We start from the raw sequence: 12,500 nt of genomic DNA on the forward strand, positions 1-12,500 counted from the left end.
ACGATGCACACTGCTGTTCGTGTGGAACAAACGTGACTACCGTGCTGTACGGTGGAGTTCTGTGCGCAAAAGCGGCGGGTGTGTTTCTAAGCACCACAGCGTTGTGTCAAAAAAGAGGTGCCTGAGAGAAACGCATGCGACTGCCGTGCTTTGCGGCATAGCACCGTGCGCAAAAACGGTGCGCATGCAAGAGGTGTCAGAGCTAGCGAACTTTTGCCACGAGCAACAGGTCACTAAAAGCCTATAGATGACGGTGTTGGAGGAAAAGAAAAATATCGAGAAAGCACTGCGGTGTGCCGTGCGTAGGGACGGGCGCGCGTGCCACATGCCGCCGAAATATGGGTGTCGGAGAAAACAGAGTGCCGCGCGTAACGAGGGGCGCGCGTGTTACAGAGAGATATGCCCAAACGCATGAAAGTGTACGCAGGTGTCCTAAGGCAGTTTTTTTTTTTTTTCCTCATTTTGATGTCGCCCCGGCTGACGTGGTTTTCGTTTTTCCGTGCCGCCCCGGCTGACGCGGTTTTCGTTTTTCCGTGCCGCCCCGGCTGACGCAGTTTTTGCGCCGCCCCGGCTGACGCGGTTTTCGCGCCGCCCCGGCTGACGCAGTTCGGACTTAGCACTTTTCGGCTGTGCCTGGCTGGCGGCCCACTCACTCGATCGCCATGTCTGTTTGCCACAGTTTTCCCGGTGGTGCCGCACCCGGGCTCGCCCCGGCTGACGCGGTTTCGTGCCGCCCCGGCAGACGCGGTTTTCGCGCCGCCCCGGCTGACGCGGTTTCGTGCCGCCCCGGCAGACGCGGTTTTTTGCCGCCCCGGCAGACGCGTTTTTTTTTTCTTTCGCCCCGGCTGACGCAGTTTTCGCGCCGCCCCGGCAGACGCGGTTTTCGCGCCGCCCCGGCAGACGCGGTTTTTTGCGCCGCCCCGGCTGACGCAGTTCGGACTTGGCACTTTTTGGCTGAGCCTGGCTGGCGGCCCACTCACTCGATCGCCATGTCTGTTTGCCACAGTTTTCCCGGTGGTGCCGCACCCGGGCTCGCCCCGGCTGACGCAGTTTTCGCGCCGCCCCGGCTGACGCGGTTTCGTGCCGCCCCGGCAGACGCGGTTTTTTGCGCCGCCCCGGCTGACGCGGTTTTTTGCCGCCCCGGCTGACGCAGTTCGGACTTGGCACTTTTCGGCTGTGCCTGGCTGGCGGCCCACTCACTCGATCGCCATGTCTGTTTGCCACAGTTTTCCCGGTGGTGCCGCACCCGGGCTCGCCCCGGCAGACGCGTTTTTTTTTTTTCTTTCGCCCCGGCTGACGCAGTTTTCGCGCCGCCCCGGCTGACGCGGTTTCGTGCCGCCCCGGCAGACGCGGTTTTTTGCGCCGCCCCGGCTGACGCGGTTTTTGCCGCCCCGGCTGACGCAGTTCGGACTTAGCACTTTTTGGCTGAGCCTGGCTGGTGGCCCACTCACTCGATCGCCATGTCTGTTAGCCACAGTTTTCCCGGTGGTGCCGCACCCGGGCTCGCCCCGGCTGACGCAGTTTTCGCGCCGCCCCGGCTGACGCGGTTTCGTGCCGCCCCGGCAGACGCGGTTTTCGCGCCGCCCCGGCTGACGCGGTTTTTGCCGCCCCGGCTGACGCAGTTCGGACTTAGCACTTTTCGGCTGTGCCTGGCTGGCGGCCCACTCACTCGATCGCCATGTCTGTTTGCCACAGTTTTCCCGGTGGTGCCGCACCCGGGCTCGCCCCGGCTGACGCAGTTTTCGCGCCGCCCCGGCTGACGCGGTTTCGTGCCGCCCCGGCAGACGCGGTTTTCGCGCCGCCCCGGCTGACGCGGTTTCGTGCCGCCCCGGCAGACGCGGTTTTTTGCCGCCCCAGCTGACGCAGTTCGGACTTAGCACTTTTTGGCTGAGCCTTGCTGGCGGCCCACTCACTCGATCGCCATGTCTGTTTGCCACAGTTTTCCCGGTGGTGCCGCACCCGGGCTCGCCCCGGCAGACGCGTTTTTTTTTTTCTTTCGCCCCGGCTGACGCAGTTTTCGCGCCGCCCCGGCAGACGCGGTTTTCGCGCCGCCCCGGCAGACGCGGTTTTTTGCGCCGCCCCGGCTGACGCGGTTTTTTGCCGCCCCGGCTGACGCAGTTCGGACTTGGCACTTTTTGGCTGAGCCTGGCTGGCGGCCCACTCACTCGATCGCCATGTCTGTTTGCCACAGTTTTCCCGGTGGTGCCGCACCCGGGCTCGCCCCGGCTGACGCAGTTTTCGCGCCGCCCCGGCAGACGCGGTTTCGCGCCCCGGCAGACGCGGTTTTTTGCGCCGCCCCGGCTGACGCGGTTTTTTGCCGCCCCGGCTGACACGGTTCGGACTTTGCACTTTTCGGCTGTGCCTGGCTGGCGGCCCACTCACTCGATCGCCATGTCTGTTTGCCACAGTTTTCCCGGTGGTGCCGCACCCGGGCTCGCCCCGGCAGACGCGTTTTTTTTTTTTTTTTCTTTCGCCCCGGCTGACGCAGTTTTCGCGCCGCCCCGGCTGACGCGGTTTCGTGCCGCCCCGGCAGACGCGGTTTTTTGCGCCGCCCCGGCTGACGTGGTTTTTGCCGCCCCGGCTGACGCAGTTCGGACTTTGCACTTTTTGGCTGAGCCTGGCTGGCGGCCCACTCACTCGATCGCCATGTCTGTTTGCCACAGTTTTCCCGGTGGTGCCGCACCCGGGCTCGCCCCGGCAGACGCGTTTTTTTTTTTTTCCTTCGCCCCGGCAGACGTGGTTCCCCCCCCCCCCCTCCGTCTTTCTTTTTGTTTTTTTTTTTCGCCGCGGCTGAAGTGGATTTTTCGGTGCCTCGACGCCCCGGTAGTCGCGGTTTTTCCGTTTCCGCACGGCCCCGGCTGACGCTGCTCGGTCACAGTCGCCTTTTGTGGTGATTGCAGACTTCTTGAGCGCGGGTGTTTTTTTTTTTTGTTGTTGTTGTTGTTTTATTACGCATTCGCTCCAGCAGACGCTGTTTAGACTTTTTGTTTCCTCTTTTATCCTGCGACGAGGTGACGAGGTTTATTCGGTGCCCCGCCGCCCCGGCTGAAGTGATTTTTCCTGTCCCGTGCCGCCCCGGCTGACGCGGTTGGGACTTCGCGTTTGTTCGGCCGCCACGGGTTTTGGCGCACTCGCTCGGTTGCTTGTTGTTGCCACTTGTTGCGAACCCAGGTTTCTTGAGCGAGCGCGGGCGTTTTTTCTTCCTTTCTTTCTTTGTTCTATGTGTTAGCGAATCGGCCTTTAATATCACACGAGGACTCACAACCAACAATTTTCAGTTTGAAGTGTAAAAAATCTGCAGGTGTTGACGTAACTGACTTGCCCCGTACCCTTGAGTACATCCATGAAGTTCTCGTAGTACTACTAAATCGCATTATTCCAAGTGGAGAAATTCCCATAAACTTGCAAACCTCTACACGAAAATCGGTGCGCGTGATAAAGTTGAAAATTATCGTCCGATATCAAATGTGCCTTCTATAACACAAATTCTAGGAAAAAAAAAAAAAAAAACACTTGTTCGCCGTTTTCTGCGCCGTGACTGGCAGCACTCCGGCGAAGCGAAACGGGGTCGATTCGAGCACGATATCGGCGTCTTTCGACGTGCTCGCCGGCGACCGTCGCACGAGTACGTCGCACGAGCGCGTCTGCCGGGGCGCCGTTTGCGAAGCCGACGCAAAAGTGGGAACCGCCGCTCGGATGATCGCCGCTTTCGGCAGAGTGAGTGTTGGCACTCCGGGGAAGCGAAACAGCGTGAATGCGCCCACGAAATCGGCGTATTTTGAAGTGCCCGCCGGCGACCGTCGCACGAGTACGGTAAACCGCGTCAGCCGGGGCGTAGTTCGGGACGCCGACGAAAAAGTGGGAAGCGCAACTCGGATCTTCGCCGTTTTTGCAGGAGTGAGTGGCGGCCCTCCTGCGAGACCAAGAAGCATCGATTCGTGCACGAATTCGGCGCCTTTCGACGTGATCGCCGGCGACCGTCGCTCGAGTAGGGCAAACCGCGTCTGCCGGGGCGGGCTTCGGGACGCCGATGCGAAAGTGGGAAACGCTGCTCGGATGTTCGCCGTTTTTGGCCGAGTGAGTGCTGGCACACGGGCGAAGCCAAACGGGGCCGATTACGGCACGATATCGGCGTCTTTCGACGTGCCCGCCGGCGACCGTCGCACGAGTACGGTAAACCGCGTCAGCCCGGGCGGAGTTCGGGACGCCGATGCGAAAGTGGAGAACGCCGCTCGGATCTTCGCCGTTTTTGGAGGAGTGAGTGGCGGCACTCCGGAGAAGCCAGGGAGCGCCAATTAGCGCACGATATCGGCGTCTTTCGACGCGCTCGCCGGCGACCGTCGCACGAGTAGGGCAAACCGCGTCTGCCGGGGCGGGGTTTACGACGCCGACGCAAAAGTGGGAACCGCCGCTCGGATGTTGGCCGTTTTTGGCAGAGTGAGTGCTGGCACTCCGGCGACGCGAAAGAGCGCGAATGCGCCCACGAAAGTGGCGTATTTGGACGTGCGTGACGGCGACCGCTGCAGGAGTACGAAAAACCACGTCAGCCGGGGCGAGCGACACACGGCGGTCTGGGTGCTTATCGCTGCTATTATAGGGGCACCCCGGCAGACGCAGAAAAAAAAAAAAAAATTTTCGACCTTCTTTTTTGCTGGTCGAGCTCGGGTAACCCAGGTCGCAATGGGAGCCGCGCACGAAAGCGGCGTCGCGAGACGCGTTCGCGGTCGCTAGTCGCACGAGCTCGGCAACCGCGTCAGCCGGCGCGGAGTTCGGGATGCCGACGGCTAAGTGGGTACCGCTGCTCGGATGTTCGCCCGTTTTTGGCCGAGTGAGTGCTGGCACTCCGGTGAAGCCAAGGAGCGCCAATTCGTGCACGATATCGGCGTCTTTCGACGTGCCCGCCGGCCACCGCCGCACGAGTACGGCAAACCGCGTCTGCCGGGGCGGGGTTCGCGACGCGTACGCAATAGTGGGAACCGTCGCTCGGATGTTCGTCGTCTTTGGCCGAGCGAGTGCTGGCACTCCGGCGAAGCGAAACGGGGCCGATTCGGGCACGATATCGGCGTATTTCGACGTGCTCGCCGGCGACCGTCGCACGAGTACGGCAAAGCGCGTCTGCCGGGGCGAGGTTTGCGACGCCGACGAAAAAGTGGGAAGCGCCGCTCGGATCTTCGCCGTTTTTGCAGGAGTGAGTGGCGGCCCTCCTGCGAGACCAAGAAGCATCGACTCGCGCACGATATCGGTGTCTTTCGACGTGCCCGCCGGCCACCGCCGCACGAGTACGGCAAACCGCGTATGCCGGGGCGGGGTTGGCGACGCCGACGCAAAAGTGGGAACCGCCACTAGGATGTTCGCCGTTTTTTGGCAGAGTGAGTGCTGGCACTCCGGCGAAGCGAAAGAGCGCGAATGCGCCCACGAAAGTGGCGTGTTTGGACGTGCTTGACGACGACCACCGCAGGAAAACGAAAAACCACGTCAGCCGGGGCGAGCGACCCATGGCGGTCTGGGTGCTTATCGCTGCTATTATAGGGGCACCCCGGCAGACGCAAAAAAAAAAAAAAAAATTTTTTTCGACATTCTTTTTTGCTCGTCGACCTCGGGTGACCCAGGTCGCAGTGGGAGCCGCGCACGAAAGCGGCGTCGCGAGACGGCTTCGCGGTCGCTAGTCGCACGAGCTCGGCAACCGCGTCTGCCGGGGCGGAGTTCGGGACGCCGACGGCTAAGTGGGAACCGCCGCTCGGATGTTCGCCGTTTGTGGCCGAGTGAGTGCTGGCACTCCGGCGAAGCCAAACGGGGCCGATTCCGGCACGATATCGGCGTCTTTCTACGTGCTCGCCGGCGACCGTCGCACGAGTACGGCAAAGTGCGTCTGCCGGGGCGGGGTTTGCGACGCGTACGCAATAGTGAGAACCGTCGCTCGGATGTTCGTCGTCTTTCGCCGAGCCAGTGCTGGCAATCCGGCGAAGCCGAACGGAGCCGATTCGGGCACGATATCGGCGTCTTTCCACGTGCTCGCCGGCGACCGTCGCACGAGTACGGTAAACCGCGTCAGCCGGGGCGGAGTTCGGGACGCCGATGCGAAAGTGGGAAGCGCCGCTCGGATCTTCGCCGTTTTTGGAGGAGTCAGTGGCGGCACTCCGGTGAAGCCAAGGTGCGCCAATTCGCGCACGATATCGGCGTCTTTCGACGTGCCCGCCGGCCACCGTCGCACGAGTACGGCAAACCTCGTCTGCCGGGGCGGGGTTTGCGACGCCGACGCAAAAGTGGGAACCGCCGCTCGGATGTTCGCCGTTTTTGGCAGAGTGAGTGCTGGCACTCCGGCGAAGCGAAAGAGCGCGAATGCGCCCACGAAAGTGGCGTGTTTGGACGTGCTTGACGACGACCACCGCAGGAAAACGAAAAACCACGTCAGCCGGGGCGAGCGACCCATGGCGGTCTGGGTGCTTATCGCTGCTATTATAGGGGCACCCCGGCAGACGCAAAAAAAAAAAAATTTTTTTCGACATTCTTTTTTGCTCGTCGACCTCGGGTGACCCAGGTCGCAGTGGGAGCCGCGCACGAAAGCGGCGTCGCGAGACGGCTTCGCGGTCGCTAGTCGCACGAGCTCGGCAACCGCGTCTGCCGGGGCGGAGTTCGGGACGCCGACGGCTAAGTGGGAACCGCCGCTCGGATGTTCGCCGTTTGTGGCCGAGTGAGTGCTGGCACTCCGGCGAAGCCAAACGGGGCCGATTCCGGCACGATATCGGCGTCTTTCTACGTGCTCGCCGGCGACCGTCGCACGAGTACGGCAAAGTGCGTCTGCCGGGGCGGGGTTTGCGACGCGTACGCAATAGTGAGAACCGTCGCTCGGATGTTCGTCGTCTTTCGCCGAGCCAGTGCTGGCACTCCGGCGAAGCCGAACGGAGCCGATTCGGGCACGATATCGGCGTCTTTCCACGTGCTCGCCGGCGACCGTCGCACGAGTACGGTAAACCGCGTCAGCCGGGGCGGAGTTCGGGACGCCGATGCGAAAGTGGGAAGCGCCGCTCGGATCTTCGCCGTTTTTGGAGGAGTCAGTGGCGGCACTCCGGTGAAGCCAAGGTGCGCCAATTCGCGCACGATATCGGCGTCTTTCGACGTGCCCGCCGGCCACCGTCGCACGAGTACGGCAAACCTCGTCTGCCGGGGCGGGGTTTGCGACGCCGACGCAAAAGTGGGAACCGCCGCTCGGATGTTCGCCGTTTTTGGCAGAGTGAGTGCTGGCACTCCGGCGAAGCGAAAGAGCGTGAATGCGCCCACGAAAGTAGCGTATTTGGACGTGCTTGACGGCGACCGCCGCAGGAGTACGAAAAACCACGTCAGCCGGGGCGAGCGACCCACGGCGGTCTGGGTGCTTATCGCTGCTATTATAGGGGCACCCCGGCAGACGCAGAAAGAAAAAAAAAATGGGGACATGGCGTGCGTCACCGTGCGGCTTCGCAGCGTTGCCGAAGTCGCCGAGCCCTTCGACTGAGCCGAACGGCGGACAGGGAACGTTGGTCGGCCGTTCTAACCTGTCGGTGCCACGCCGAGACGTCGTTAAGGAAAACCGCGTCGTGGGCCTCTACGACGCCGTCGAGTCGTTGTACGTTTGGTGTCCAGCGTGTCGGCGGCGAGTAGCGGACACGTCGTTCACGACTTCGGTCTTTCGCAGTCGACGCGAACTTGCGGAGAGTCGTGGTGCCTCACGTTTTCGGCAGAAACCGCGGCGGAATTTTCCCGTGCGTGCGCGCACGACCTCGGTGCTGTGCCGTCAGCGTAGTGTTGCACAAACTCGTGGCCTACCCAAGGTGCGGTACGTTTGCGGCCGTATCCTCGGTGGGAATTTCGTGAGTAGGGTCGCAAATTCTACGACCTCGGCGGGTTTGAGAGCGACGTAGACTTGTGGCACGCTCAACATGCCACACGTTTCGGGGCACACCCGCGGTGAAATTTTCTCGAGTACGCTCGTATTAGGGCCCAAGGAGGTCTGGGTACTTATCGCTGCTATTATGTGGGGGTTCTCGTGAGCGGCGTACGCGAAAGCGACCGGGTGTCTGATATGCGGCGGGCTTCGGCCTCGTCAAGCGTGTCCTCGGGTCTGCTCCAGGGGAATCCACGGCAGTCGTCTGCAGCCTCATCCGCTTGATGCGTTAGGGGCTGGTTGTCGGACGGTGCCGTTTTACCACGATATCGAGGTGTGTTCCGTGTCGTCCTCGGGCGATTCAGATGCGAAAGCGCCGAAGACGCGGGCGTGACCCGTCGTCTGGCGGCTTTGCAGTCTCGGCTCCGTTGCTAGTTCCGGCCGGTCCACCGACAGTGCAGCGGGCTTGGGCAACCCGCACGGCGCGACCGAGTCGATGCAACGAAAAAGAGCGAGCATGAACGTGCTTCTTGCCGCACGGCTCCCACTCGTCTTTCGGGAAGGTTGTGCCGTAGCGAGCTCGAACGCCGTCATCTCGGAGTGCAAAATAAGCGTGTTGGGGCGCCTGAAGGTGGCCTCCGCCGCACACAGACTGCGTCCGGCCCGCCGAGGGCGAGGACGGACGCGCAGTCGAACGATTACCTGGTTGATCCTGCCAGTAATCATATGCTTGTCTCAAAGATTAAGCCATGCATGTCTAAGTACATGCCGAAATAAGGCGAAACCGCGAATGGCTCATTAAATCAGTTATGGTTCCTTAGATCGTTTCTTCCTACTTGGATAACTGTGGCAATTCTAGAGCTAATACATGCAGTGAGCCTGGAGCCCTTTGGGTAACGGGTGCTTTTATTAGACCAAGATCGATCGGGTTTCGGCCCGTATTGTGTGGTGACTCTGGATAACTTTGTGCTGATCGCATGGCCACGAGCCGGCGACGTTTCTTTCAAGTGTCTGCCTTATCAACTTTCGATGGTAGGTTACTTGCTTACCATGGTTGTTACGGGTAACGGAGAATCAGGGTTCGATTCCGGAGAGGGAGCCTGAGAAACGGCTACCACATCCAAGGAAGGCAGCAGGCGCGCAAATTACCCACTCCCGGCACGGGGAGGTAGTGACGAAAAATAACAATACGGGACTCTTTTGAGGCCCCGTAATTGAAATGAGTACACTCTAAATCCTTTAACGAGGATCAATTGGAGGGCAAGTCTGGTGCCAGCAGCCGCGGTAATTCCAGCTCCAATAGCGTATACTAAAGCTGCTGCGGTTAAAAAGCTCGTAGTTGGATCTCAGTTCCAGACGAGTAGTGCATCTACCCGATGCGACGGCTCGGACTGAACATCATGCCGGTTCTTTCTTGGTGCACTTCATTGTGTGCCTCGAGATGGCCGGTGCTTTTACTTTGAAAAAATTAGAGTGCTCAACGCAGGCGAGTCGCCTGAATAAACTTGCATGGAATAATAGAACAAGACCTCGTTTCTGTTCTGTTGGTTTTTGGAATACGAGGTAATGATTAAGAGGGACGGACGGGGGCATTCGTATTGCGGCGCTAGAGGTGAAATTCTTGGACCGTCGCAAGACGAACTACTGCGAAAGCATTTGCCAAGAATGTTTTCATTGATCAAGAACGAAAGTCAGAGGTTCGAAGGCGATCAGATACCGCCCTAGTTCTGACCATAAACGATGCCAACCAGCGATCCGCCTGAGTTACTCAAATGACTCGGCGGGCAGCTTCCGGGAAACCAAAGTATTTGGGTTCCGGGGGAAGTATGGTTGCAAAGCTGAAACTTAAAGGAATTGACGGAAGGGCACCACCAGGAGTGGAGCCTGCGGCTTAATTTGACTCAACACGGGAAAACTTACCCGGCCCGGACACTGGGAGGATTGACAGATTGAGAGCTCTTTCTTGATTCGGTGGATGGTGGTGCATGGCCGTTCTTAGTTGGTGGAGCGATTTGTCTGGTTAATTCCGATAACGAACGAGACTCTAGCCTATTAAATAGGTGCGGGGTTCCCAGCACCTTACAACCTTCTTAGAGGGACAAGCGGCTCCTAGCCGCACGAAACAGAGCAATAACAGGTCTGTGATGCCCTTAGATGTCCGGGGCCGCACGCGCGCTACACTGAAGGAAGCAGCGTGTCTTTATCCCTGTCTGAAAAGACTGGGTAACCCGTGGAACTTCTTTCGTGATTGGGATAGGGGCTTGCAATTGTTCCCCTTGAACGAGGAATTCCCAGTAAGCGCGAGTCATAAGCTCGCGTTGATTACGTCCCTGCCCTTTGTACACACCGCCCGTCGCTACTACCGATTGAATGATTTAGTGAGGTCTTCGGACCGATGTCCGGCGCGGCCTTTCGGTTGCGCCGGTCTGTTGGAAAGATGACCAAACTTGATCATTTAGAGGAAGTAAAAGTCGTAACAAGGTTTCCGTAGGTGAACCTGCGGAAGGATCATTAACGGATTGTGAAGGGTGAGCGCCTCAGCTGCGTCTGCGCCCGACACTTTCTGCCGCTGACCCCGTTTGGACGCGGGGTCGGCTTTTCCCCACGGGGCTGCCTGAATGTGGAGCGGCACCCCGTGACAAATTGTTGCGCCCAGCGGACGCCAACACCGCGACCTTGGACGGTCGGCCAGGTGGCGGACGCGGGTACAAACGGCGCAACGCACTCATAGGTCGGCTTTCGACCCGCCACTGCACCGTGGCTCGAAGCGCTCGAAATGCGCGACCCGACCGCTGCGGGACCGCCTAGTACTGTAAACAGGAGCGGCGGAGCGCGAACGGCGAGTCGTGGTTACGTCGGTAGAAGGCGAGGCTGCGCGTTCCCGAAACGCCAGCCGAGTGCCCTCCCGACCGTTCGAGCGTGCAAGAACGAGACCCGACAATCGCGCGGCGACTGCCAAGTACGAGAGGAACGGCACAAGCGTCGGCGGTCGGTCAAGGAACTGGCGATGTGACGGGTCCGCTGTGCACCAGTGCATACCGTCCCGCCGTCCGCGGCAAGCGCCTCCGCGTCCTCGGGTGACGGAGGCTGCCGGTCGGTTCTTGCAGGCGAGGGATCTCGCTGGCACCGGTTCGCGTTGACGCGCGGCCGGTCATGGCACGGCGATGCGACGGCCGAGGTGCGCAGTACTCGATGGAGGAACCGCACGCTCCGATGACCGTCCCGCCCTCCGCGGCGTATGCGTACCGACCGTAATGGTTGCAGCAGCGCCGGCCGGCTTTTGAATTCGCCACACGAAACACGGTGCGAGATCGCGGTTAGGGGAGCGTCGACGTTGCCAGGCGTTTTGCTTGCTGCCGAGGGAAAGGCGGCACGGCCACGTCGCGCTCGTCGCGATTAGCGGGTCTGCGCGCTTTGGGAAGGTGCCGCAACGACTTGCCGAAAGAGGAAGCACGGAAGAACGAGGGACTTGGACGTCCCGACAATTGAACGCACTTGCGGCCAGGCCCTTGCTGGCTTCGTTCTTCCGCCTCGAGTAGGCTCGTACGCGGCTCCGGCGCCGAAAGTGGTCCTTGGCACCGACTTCGGTGGACGTGGGAAGTGCCGCGCAAGTACGGCGCGCCTGGCTCCACCTGTTGGCTAAAGTAGGCAGCCGGATCGGCATTTTGGTGTGCGGTGGCAAACCGTGGATGCGAAAAAAGCTTGTGCGATTTCGTGGAACAAAAAGCGGGGGTCCCCCTTTTTATGCGGAGGAGACCGACCCGCCCGCCGTGGTGAACCGCGACGCCACGGTAAAAACGGGAGAGGCTTGTCGATGGGACCGTGCATCCCGCGCTCCACGGAGGCCGGGAGGCGGCCGCCCGAGGAAATGTGTAGCCGTCGAGGCCCGCATCTGCGTGCACTCTTATCCAAATGGGTGTACCGCAGGCATTTTCTGGTTAGGCGGGCCAATGAGAGCGAGCACACAACGATACCTACGGGTCCGGCTTGGAGAACCGGCTTCGACGCCTCCCGAGTATTTATAGAGGGGTGGACCACGAAAGCACTCGCAAGTAGCGGAAGCGAAACGCCGTCCGAAACACACCGTTTGCTCGATTTGCGGCAGCCGAAAAAGGCGCGGCAGAGTTTTGGAGTCCAAGCGTGCGCTGAAAAGCGCCCTTCTTGGCCACTGTTTGGCCGAGTGCCAGAAACGTTTGGTTTTGACTGTACGGAATTGAACAAACACTTTTTCACGACTCTAAGCGGTGGATCACTCGGTTCTCGGGTCGATGAAGAACGCAGCCAGCTGCGAGACTTGGTGTGAATTGCAGGACACACTGAGCACTGATTCTTTGAACGCACATTGCGGCCTTGGGTCTTCCCTTGGCTTCGTCTGTCTGAGGGTCGGATCACATATCAAGAGAGCCTTCGGCGCACAAGGGAACGTGAGCCGTCGACTCGTTTTGACCGCGTCGGCAACACGGACAGCACGCTGAACACCTCACAGCGAGCGCCAACAGCGGCCACTCAAGGGCGAGACGGTGGCGACCGTCGTGCCAGAGCCCAACCGAAACGGGGGCGACCGACTGCATTGAGGATGTGGCACCTCGTTGAGACCGCCGCAGGACTTCGAGTCGGAAGGAAGCCTGCAGGGAAAGTG

General features: G+C 60.5%; 2 non-coding genes across 2 annotated transcripts; both read left to right on the plus strand.

The window, feature by feature from the left end:
• Nucleotides 1–8,560: 8,560 nt before the first annotated feature.
• On the plus strand, nt 8,561–10,375 carry LOC142793950 (small subunit ribosomal RNA). Its single transcript, XR_012891954.1, has one exon. It is a non-coding gene; the product is annotated as a small subunit ribosomal RNA (ribosomal RNA).
• Nucleotides 10,376–12,094: 1,719 nt separating this feature from the next.
• On the plus strand, nt 12,095–12,247 carry LOC142793961 (5.8S ribosomal RNA). The gene has a single exon (XR_012891964.1). It is a non-coding gene; the product is annotated as a 5.8S ribosomal RNA (ribosomal RNA).
• The last annotated feature ends 253 nt before the right edge of the window (nt 12,248–12,500 follow it).

Source organism: Rhipicephalus microplus, unplaced genomic scaffold (assembly GCF_043290135.1).
Source record: "Rhipicephalus microplus isolate Deutch F79 unplaced genomic scaffold, USDA_Rmic scaffold_349, whole genome shotgun sequence".
NCBI classification, from domain to species: domain Eukaryota; kingdom Metazoa; phylum Arthropoda; class Arachnida; order Ixodida; family Ixodidae; genus Rhipicephalus; species Rhipicephalus microplus.